Raw genomic sequence first — 8,245 nt, 5'->3', positions numbered from 1 at the left:
TGGGCCCGGCCGCGCCTTTAAAGGGGCCGCGCGCGAGCACATGCACACCTTGCACACGCGCGGGCGCGCGGGGGGCTGCCGGGGTGTGCTCGCATCCGCCCTGCCACACGCACGTCTGCTATGCGCGTATACCCCCAGCGCCACACGCATTCGCGCACCTGCCGTGCACGCGCAGACACGCGCATCTGCTTCTGTGCATAGACCCAGCGCTGCACACGCAACCGCACACCTGCCGTGCGCACACATCTGCTCGTGTGCCTGTATCCACAGTGCCGTACACACATGCACGCGCACACGCATGCACCTGCTGTGCGCACACACACACACATGCACCTGCCAGGCACGCAGACACTTCACCGCCTCTGCCATGCAGATACACACCCCTGCTGCCGCACACGCATGTGCACCGCACAAGCACTGCATACCTCTGACGCAGCCCTCCCTGACCTCCCTCCCTGCACACACTCACGCTTGACGCGTACGCCCCTGGTTTTTGCACAGTCATGCCAGGCTAGGGACTCGCGTGCCCCCGCCCGTACAGCTGCTGCACGCTTCCACCTCACTCGCATGCACGTGCACATCTGGCAGCTCGCAACCCTGCATCCGATCCCAGCTGCCGTTCAGGGGAACTCTGAGATCGCGGCCAGCTGTGCGCTGCACGCACGTGCCTCCGCCACGCGCACGCTGTCGAGAGGGGAAACCGAGGCACAGGGCAGTGACACCAGTTTGGTCACAAGCCTCACGCTCTTGCACGGGATTCTTCTCCCTTTAGAGAGGCCACAAATGCGTATGCCAGCAGCAGGCCTCCAGCCTCCCTTTCCCAAGCAAGGGAGCTGCTCGCACTCCTGACCGCACAGAAAGGCTTGAAAATCTCTTCCAAAGGCTCAGTTCCCAGGAGGCCAATCGGAAGTACCACCCCCCCCCGGCATCATTTTAAAATCTTACAATTTTTAAGCTAATCTTGCAATTTCTTTGGGAGACCTGACACTCTCCACTTGACTCCATTAGTGGCAAAACGTTTCCTGGCCCGTAGGACAGTGTCCTATCCCAAGACACAGCCTCGGTGCCTCGGCGCCTCTTCCCCTCCGCTGCTTTTTTACTGCTTGGGAACAAGGCAGCCAGCACCATCGTCCCAGACTGCACCCCCCATGTACAGAGAGTCTCCTGGAAAATGCAAGACCTGGCTCCTAGGAGGCCTCCAAACCAGGTGTCACGGCTTGTAGCCACCCCGGCAAATGGAGGATCCGAGAAAAGAAGGGACCTCACCAGGTCATCTAGTCCAGCCTGGATCAAAGCAGGTTCATCGTCGACTAAACCATCCCAGCCAAGTGTCTATCCAACCTGCTCCTGGAAACATCCAGGGGTGGAGATGCCACCACTTCTCTGGGCAGCCTGTTGCAGTGCCTGACCACCTTCCGGGTCAGAAAGTCCCTCCTCATCTCCAACCTCAATTTCCCCTGCTGCAACTTGATGCCACGGCTCTTAGTCCTGTCCCCTACAGCCCATCTCCATCCTTTCTGTGATCTCCCTTCAAACGACCGAATCCGCCCTCCGTCCCCTCTTCTCCAGACTAAATGACCCTTGTTCTTTCAGCCTTTCCTCATACGTCTTGCTTTCCAGGCCCCAATCACGTTGGTCGCTCTGCAGCGGGTTCGTTCCAGGATCAAGCAGAAGGACGTCTGTTCAGACCCACGTGGGTTCTCTTGAGCAGGCAGCAAGCCGAGCTAGGTTTTCAGAGCTCGTTTCCTAGCTGAGAAATAAAGCAGTGGCTGGACCATCCTGCCCCCGTGGCACCCCCTGTGACAGCATAGCTGTCATGATTCCCCACTGCCTTGTGCCCTGTGTTGTTCTTCCCTCTGGTGCCCCAGAGCATGGGCGATCAAACAAGGTACAGTGGGGAAAAGCAAGTGGGGCTTTCCCATGCATCAGCAGCCCATGTGCACACTCTTATCCTGGGGTAAGTGGAACCGGGGTAAGTTACCTTCATTTAGCTTCTGCACATCACAGGGGAAGGGCATGCACACAGGTAGTTACAGCAAAGCAGCTGTGACTCCGCAGTACCTATACCCTGCAAGGCTACTTGCAGAGTACCACTAGTGCTTTGTGTCCGAAAAAGGTGCTAAAGAAGGCCCCCAGCATCCTCACCAAATGACACCACTTAGCATGTTGCCTACCCCGGACACAACGGATGGTTGTGCCACGGTTGCCGTTCACCCCAGGGGCAGCCTCACGGCAGCTGTGGGTGAAACAATCTTTCTTTTATTATTACCGGTATTACCATTGCCGGCATCCCTAGACTCGTGCTGAGATCAGGGCCCCGTTCAGACCTGTGCTGTGACTACACATGGCAGCTACGGGGTCTCTGCCCTGATGCGCTTACGGTCCAAGCAAAGTGAGGCAAAGTGAGTTGCCCAAGGTCATATGGGAGGTGAGTGGCAGACCCAAGTTAAGACCACAGATCTCCTGAGTCTGCCAGTGCTGACCTAGCCAAAGGATCTGTCCTTCCTCTCTTTCCCAGCACAGGTGGGGAAACATCCCTAAATCTCTTTGAGATCCCAAGCTGGGGTTGCTGCAGCATCCCCAGGGATAACCGTGGGAAGCGATCCAGTCACCCTGCATTGCTTGTGAATCTCGCAGGGGGCTGTCTGGTGTTGCGAGCAGTCACGGGAGAGCCGCATGTGGGCTCTCAACCACTTCTTGCCTGTTATATTGGCTGTCATTCCCCTGCAAATGCAGATTTGACTGCGTCTGCTAATTACAAAAGGCCGACAGCGACTGTGTAACGAGATTTAGAGCATATCTCTGAGGGATACGCTCACTTGTTTCCCCCTTGTCTCGTTCCCAGTGTTTGCGATGGTGTTTTTTTATTGTGCATCTCTTGCTTTGCTCTAATTTACGTGGGACTGAGTGGGCGGGTGGGTGGGGGGAGGTTATTGTCATCTTTCAAAGCGAACACGTTCTGAAAGCCGATTTCCCTTGCTTGGAAAGTGCGTCATAAATACTCTTACTCAAGCAATCCAGGCTTCAAAGGCTGAAGGAATTCATGGCAGTGAAACGACGCGACACCCAGCTCTGTCCTTGGTTGGGGGCCGCCCAGAAATGATTGCAGTGGAGAGGTTGATGGTCAACGATCCATTATACTGTCATGCAGCAGCTACCTGGACAATGGGGTATGTTAAAGCAACCTTGAGGCTGCTCTAATGGATGCTGCGCATCCAAGAGGAATTGCTGTAGTGCAGACGGAGCCAGACGTGCCTCCAACAGAGGCTGGGAGCAGGGCTGGTGTCAGTGCCAAAACCAGTGCCCAGGGTCAGACGGTTTAGATAGGGCTGATCTTGCCGTGGTGTGATGTGACCTCCTGCCAGCCCTGTTTTTCTGTGGTTTTAATATAAAAAAAATCAGGCCTGACATCTTTCCACCTGTATCATAGGCCCCCAATCCTGAAGCTCCAGGGATCCTGCAGTTTCCGTGCCGGCGGGAGTCTCATGGGTTTTGCTGGGGTTTTGCCTGGGAACGTACTGCTGTATAAGGGTCCCAGGAAGCAGATTTAGCAAACTGAGATCCCAAGCCAAAGTCCCATTTGAGAGGATCCCAGGCTTGGATAGTCACATGCTTGCCTAGATGCAGGCACACAAAGCTGCTGGATCCTCTGAGCAAGGGCAACAGAGCTCATTTTGCCCCCTAAACCACTTACCGTTGCAGCTCCGTCTCCCCTGCCCAAGGGCATCCAGCAGGTCTATGAGACGGATGGATCGCTGCAACTCTGTAGGGATTTGCTAACCCCCAGGGAGCAACCCAAGGGCTGGCAGAAGCTATCTGGATTAACATGCCTGCCTCTTATTTGCTTTATTTGCTTTAATCTTCCCGTTTCCATTTCAGTCACACCCTCCTCCAGACACAGCCATGGCGGGGGCTCAGCACTGGTTCACATCCTGCCTCAGCTGCCTCCTATGGTAACTTCATCCAGATGCTGAGGACTCTTGATGGCGTTTCAGCCACGGTCTGTGTTTGCTGCTTCCCAATATTAGGGGTTTTTTAGCTCCCTCTTGGTGTCTTTTAACCCTGTTTCGGCATGGAAAAAAACAAACAACCCACCGCTCTCAGCTTTCCAGCTACCATTCGCAAGGGTTTATCAAGGCCCTTTTCTTCCAAAGGGACAAATATTTCACACTGGACTCCATCCTCTAAAAATCCCCCAAATCCTGCATGATTTACACAGACACATGCTTGAATGCAGCCACTTCTGGGGTGGGTGGTGGCAATGAACAAATGAGGAGGATGCCAAGCTTTCCAGCTCATCCTGCCATGGCTGTCTGAGTGCTCCAGGGCACGCGGCCGGCGGAGGGGACGTGGAGGGCAGTGGGATTACTGAGTGGCCGAGTCTGGCTAAATGACTCTTTTGGCCTTTTCGTTATGGCAGCTGAGATTGGAAAGCAGGTCGGGACAGCACACAGTCCCTTCCTTGAGACATTTCAATTCAAATCTCTCTTTCACAGAGGCAACGACCCCAATGCCCCCTTCCTCCCACCAACCTCACCCCAGGGAGGGGTGGCTCTGAAGTGAAAACCTGAGGGAGGAGGGGAAAAGCCTTTTAGTCTGGGATCCTACAGACATACAAGCTCAGCCTAAGTAACTGTGAATTAACATTTGGCCCCTGGAAAACGAAAGCTAATTCCCATGATCATCCCACCCTGTTCTGATGCGAGTGGAAACCCGGGACAATCAGCCTCGGACTAAGCCAGCGGTCTGCTTTTCGCCTCAGCGCAATGATGCAGAAGTGAGATGGACAGAGACACAGAGGCCTTGCCTTCCTGGGGTCCCAGCCCTCTAGCAGCACATGGGCGCTTGCTATTGTGCCACTGATGGCTTTAAATGCACAGGGCAGCATACCCAAAAGTGCTCAAAGCACCCTGTGCCCAGCCCAGCCGTGAAATGTAGCTCGAGGAAGACACAGGGGCTGGGGGGAGGACGTCTAAGTTTTGCTCCTAACAGCTCCTCTTCTCTCTCCCTTTCCTGCTTCAATACATCATCTTCAAGTGGACTGGCGCAGCTCATTGGAAAAGATGCAGCTGTCCCCGTGCGGCTAGTCCAGCTGAAGTCCTCCTGTTTGTGTAAGGCCACTCGCTGTAGGTGCCCCTGCCTTGGCTCCACCACCTCCTTTCCCGAGGCTGCTGCTTCAGAGGCCATTGCTACGGCTGTTTCCCAAGAGTGCAACAGCGGTGAGGGCTGAAGGAGCTAGGGATGCTCAGCTTGCAGAAAAGGCACTTAAGATGGAACGTGACAGCAGGCTTTAAATACCTGAAGGGCTGCCAAAAAGCAGAGGGACAACACTTTTTCTCTCTTGCTGCAGAGGGCAAGACACGGACCACTGGCTTGAAGTTGCAGCAAAGTCAGCTTAGATTGAGTATCAGGAAAAACGTCTTCACCGCGGTGGAAGGGACGCCTAGGGAAGTGGTAGACTCCCCGTCACTGGAGGTCTTCAAGGGGAGGTTAAATAAGCTTTGGCAGGGATGATATAGGAGTAGCTATGGCTGTGGGTGTTTCCCATGCTCCTGAGCTTTGCTGGGAAGGACATTTTTTCCCCTCCTGTTGCTACATGTTCCCCCTTCCTCAGAAGCATTGGCTGCAGCCATGGCTGGGGATTTTGTCTGGGGTGTCCCAGTATCTTCTTGGACAAAAACCTGGAGGTTCCCAGCTAGAGGGTCTTGCTCTTCTGCTCAGGGTCATGCTAGTGGCCACAACTGGGGTCAGGAAGAAATTTTACCCCATAGTCACATTGGTGCGGACTGCGGGGGGTTGCCTTCCTCTGTAGTGGGTGGCGTGGCCTCTGCCTGGGATCTCTCCGGCGTATCTAACAACCTTTGCAACAGCAAGGCATTGGCCACCGTTGTGCTCCTGTGTTACGCGCACAGGCGAGAGTGCTATGCCTTCTGGTTGTGTGACGGGCTTGACTTTGTAGTGTTAGTAATAATCAGTTAGACAAGGATTTGCCTGAAATGATTCAGAGAGGGATGATTATGCTCAGGCAGGAGATGGCTTGGATGACCTATGGATGTCCCTTCCAGCCCCACTTCCCTGTGATCCTGTGACGGTGGCGCCAACGGTGCAGACACCAGGCCGGGGTCCTGCAAAGGGGTAAAGACATTTTGGTTAAACACCTTATTTCACCAAAAAGGCAGACTAGTTTGGCCCGAACTGTTCACAGATTCCCAAGGAATTTATCAACCTGCTTCTGCCCGAAAATCAAAAGCAAGCAGGAAAGCCTCATTTCAGAAGTTTTCAACTCAAACCCTGGCTTTTGTGTTCAAAAAGCTGTTTCATCCAGACACGGACCTCCAGTTCATTCGACTCCCCAAAGGAGGATTTTTCAGGGGCAGGGGTCTCATTTCATTGAGAAAATTGGATTTCTCTCTATGTTTTTTTTTCATCCCTTGAGTTCAGCCACCGAACCAGAGAAGCCATTATCAACACCGTCCCCCTCCGAGGCCCTGCTGGTTTCAGGTGACGCTGGCTGACATGACAGCGTCGCTGGCCTCCGTTTCCAGGATCAGGTTCTCCAAAGCCATTTCAGGACACCGGCTACGTCCCGGGGCAGGTCGGCCCGTCCTCAGAGCTGACCGTTCCCTCCTTCCACCTGCAAGCCCCATGTGCTGCCAGGCACCATATCGGTCCCCACGTGCAGGAGAGGCCGAGTGACGGCCAACATTTATCCTGGTCTGTACAGCTGGAAAGATTATGCCCCGTGCCCAGTTGTCCTCCACCGCTGCAAATCACAGCTCAAGTCAAGCTCTCGCTGCCTGAAAGGGGGAGCGGCAACCTCCAAAAATGGCCCAATGCATACTTTATCTTCAGGTTTAAGGCTGCCGCTCATCACTGCAGCATCTTAGCACGCTCTGTGGAAAATCGGTAGCCGCAGCAAAGATTTCCTGGAGTCGCTAGCGTGTCTCCCTCTTGGGGTTCAAGTGCTGCAAGGGGTATGTTGTCCTTCTTCGGCTGGCCAGGTGTATGGTGCGGGGTGGCCAGGTGTATGTAGGCATGGGTGCTGAGAGGCAGTTCGACCTGCAGTTTATAATGCCTTGGTTTATTTTTCTTTATACGGAGATGCCGAGCCTAGGGAGCCAGTTTGGCCTTTCAGGGGTCCACTCTCCAAGTTGTCAGGAAGGGCCTTGCTGCAAAAAGGAAAAAAAAAAAAAAAGGAAAATTGCAGAATTTCCTAAGGAAGAGTTGCCTTAAACGCAGAAGAAATGTCTGCGTTTAAGTATTTGGGGCTCCCTTTCCCTGTCGGGTCTGAGGCTCCATGTCAGGGAGCAGAGCACATGTCAGAGAGGTCGTCCCAGAGTGGGATTTGGAGACCATTATAGGCAAACCCAAAGCTGAGTGGGGTTCAGACATCTGTTTCTTAGGACTGCGGCTCCCTCTGCGGGGTTTTCACACTTATCTTGCATCACTGCCTGCAGCATGGAGGGCCCAGGTACAGAGGGGTCCTACTATCTTGGTACTAAGCCAGAGATTGAATACACCACAAATTCCTGCCCAAGGCAGCGTGGCCTACACCCTTCGGTCTTAAATCTCAACAGGGAAATTTGTTCCCAGGCACTTTCCTTATAATACTTTTTTGCAAAGCGCTTTTTGTGCACACGACAATCAATGACAATGTGGTTATATTGAATAATCATGCCGGAGGCAGACGCCCTGGGAAATGACACCTGCCCTGGCATGGTTTGCCCTGCTTGCAAAAGTGTTCCCGCTTGTCCCTGGCATCAGCTCTGCTGAGGGGCTGCAGAGGCGTAGGTGTCTCAGTGCAAATATTCCTGAACGCCCGCAGGTGACACCCTGGCCCTGTGGAGGCGTGGGCACATCTACATAGCAGAAAGGAGGCATGAGTTAAGCTGACCTTGACTCTAATAGCAAAATGACTTCCTAGGCTTGGCACCTCTGTATAAAGAAAAACAAAGCGAAGCATTATAAACTGCAGGTCTAACCGCCTCTCAGCACCCATGCCTACACACTCAGCGCATCCGATAATCCACCTCCGGCACCCAAAATTAGAGCACCGATAGCAGTGCATGGGCTTCAGCCTGTTACTCAGCCAAGTAAATACGGAGGGGGGTTGCCTGTCCTAGGTTGCTGTCTCTGCTACTCCTGTCCATGCCCCAGCTGGTTAAATTAGCAAAGGTAAGCCAATCCTGACTCAATCGTGCCTCCCTAATGCACTCATACCTTCGGATACTAATTTAGGTCAGGG

The sequence above is a fragment of the Crocodylus porosus genome, unplaced genomic scaffold, assembly GCF_001723895.1.
Source record: "Crocodylus porosus isolate Cpor-Errol unplaced genomic scaffold, CroPor_comp1, whole genome shotgun sequence".
NCBI classification, from domain to species: Eukaryota; Metazoa; Chordata; order Crocodylia; family Crocodylidae; genus Crocodylus; species Crocodylus porosus.
Note: the sequence above shows the minus strand (reverse complement) of the source record.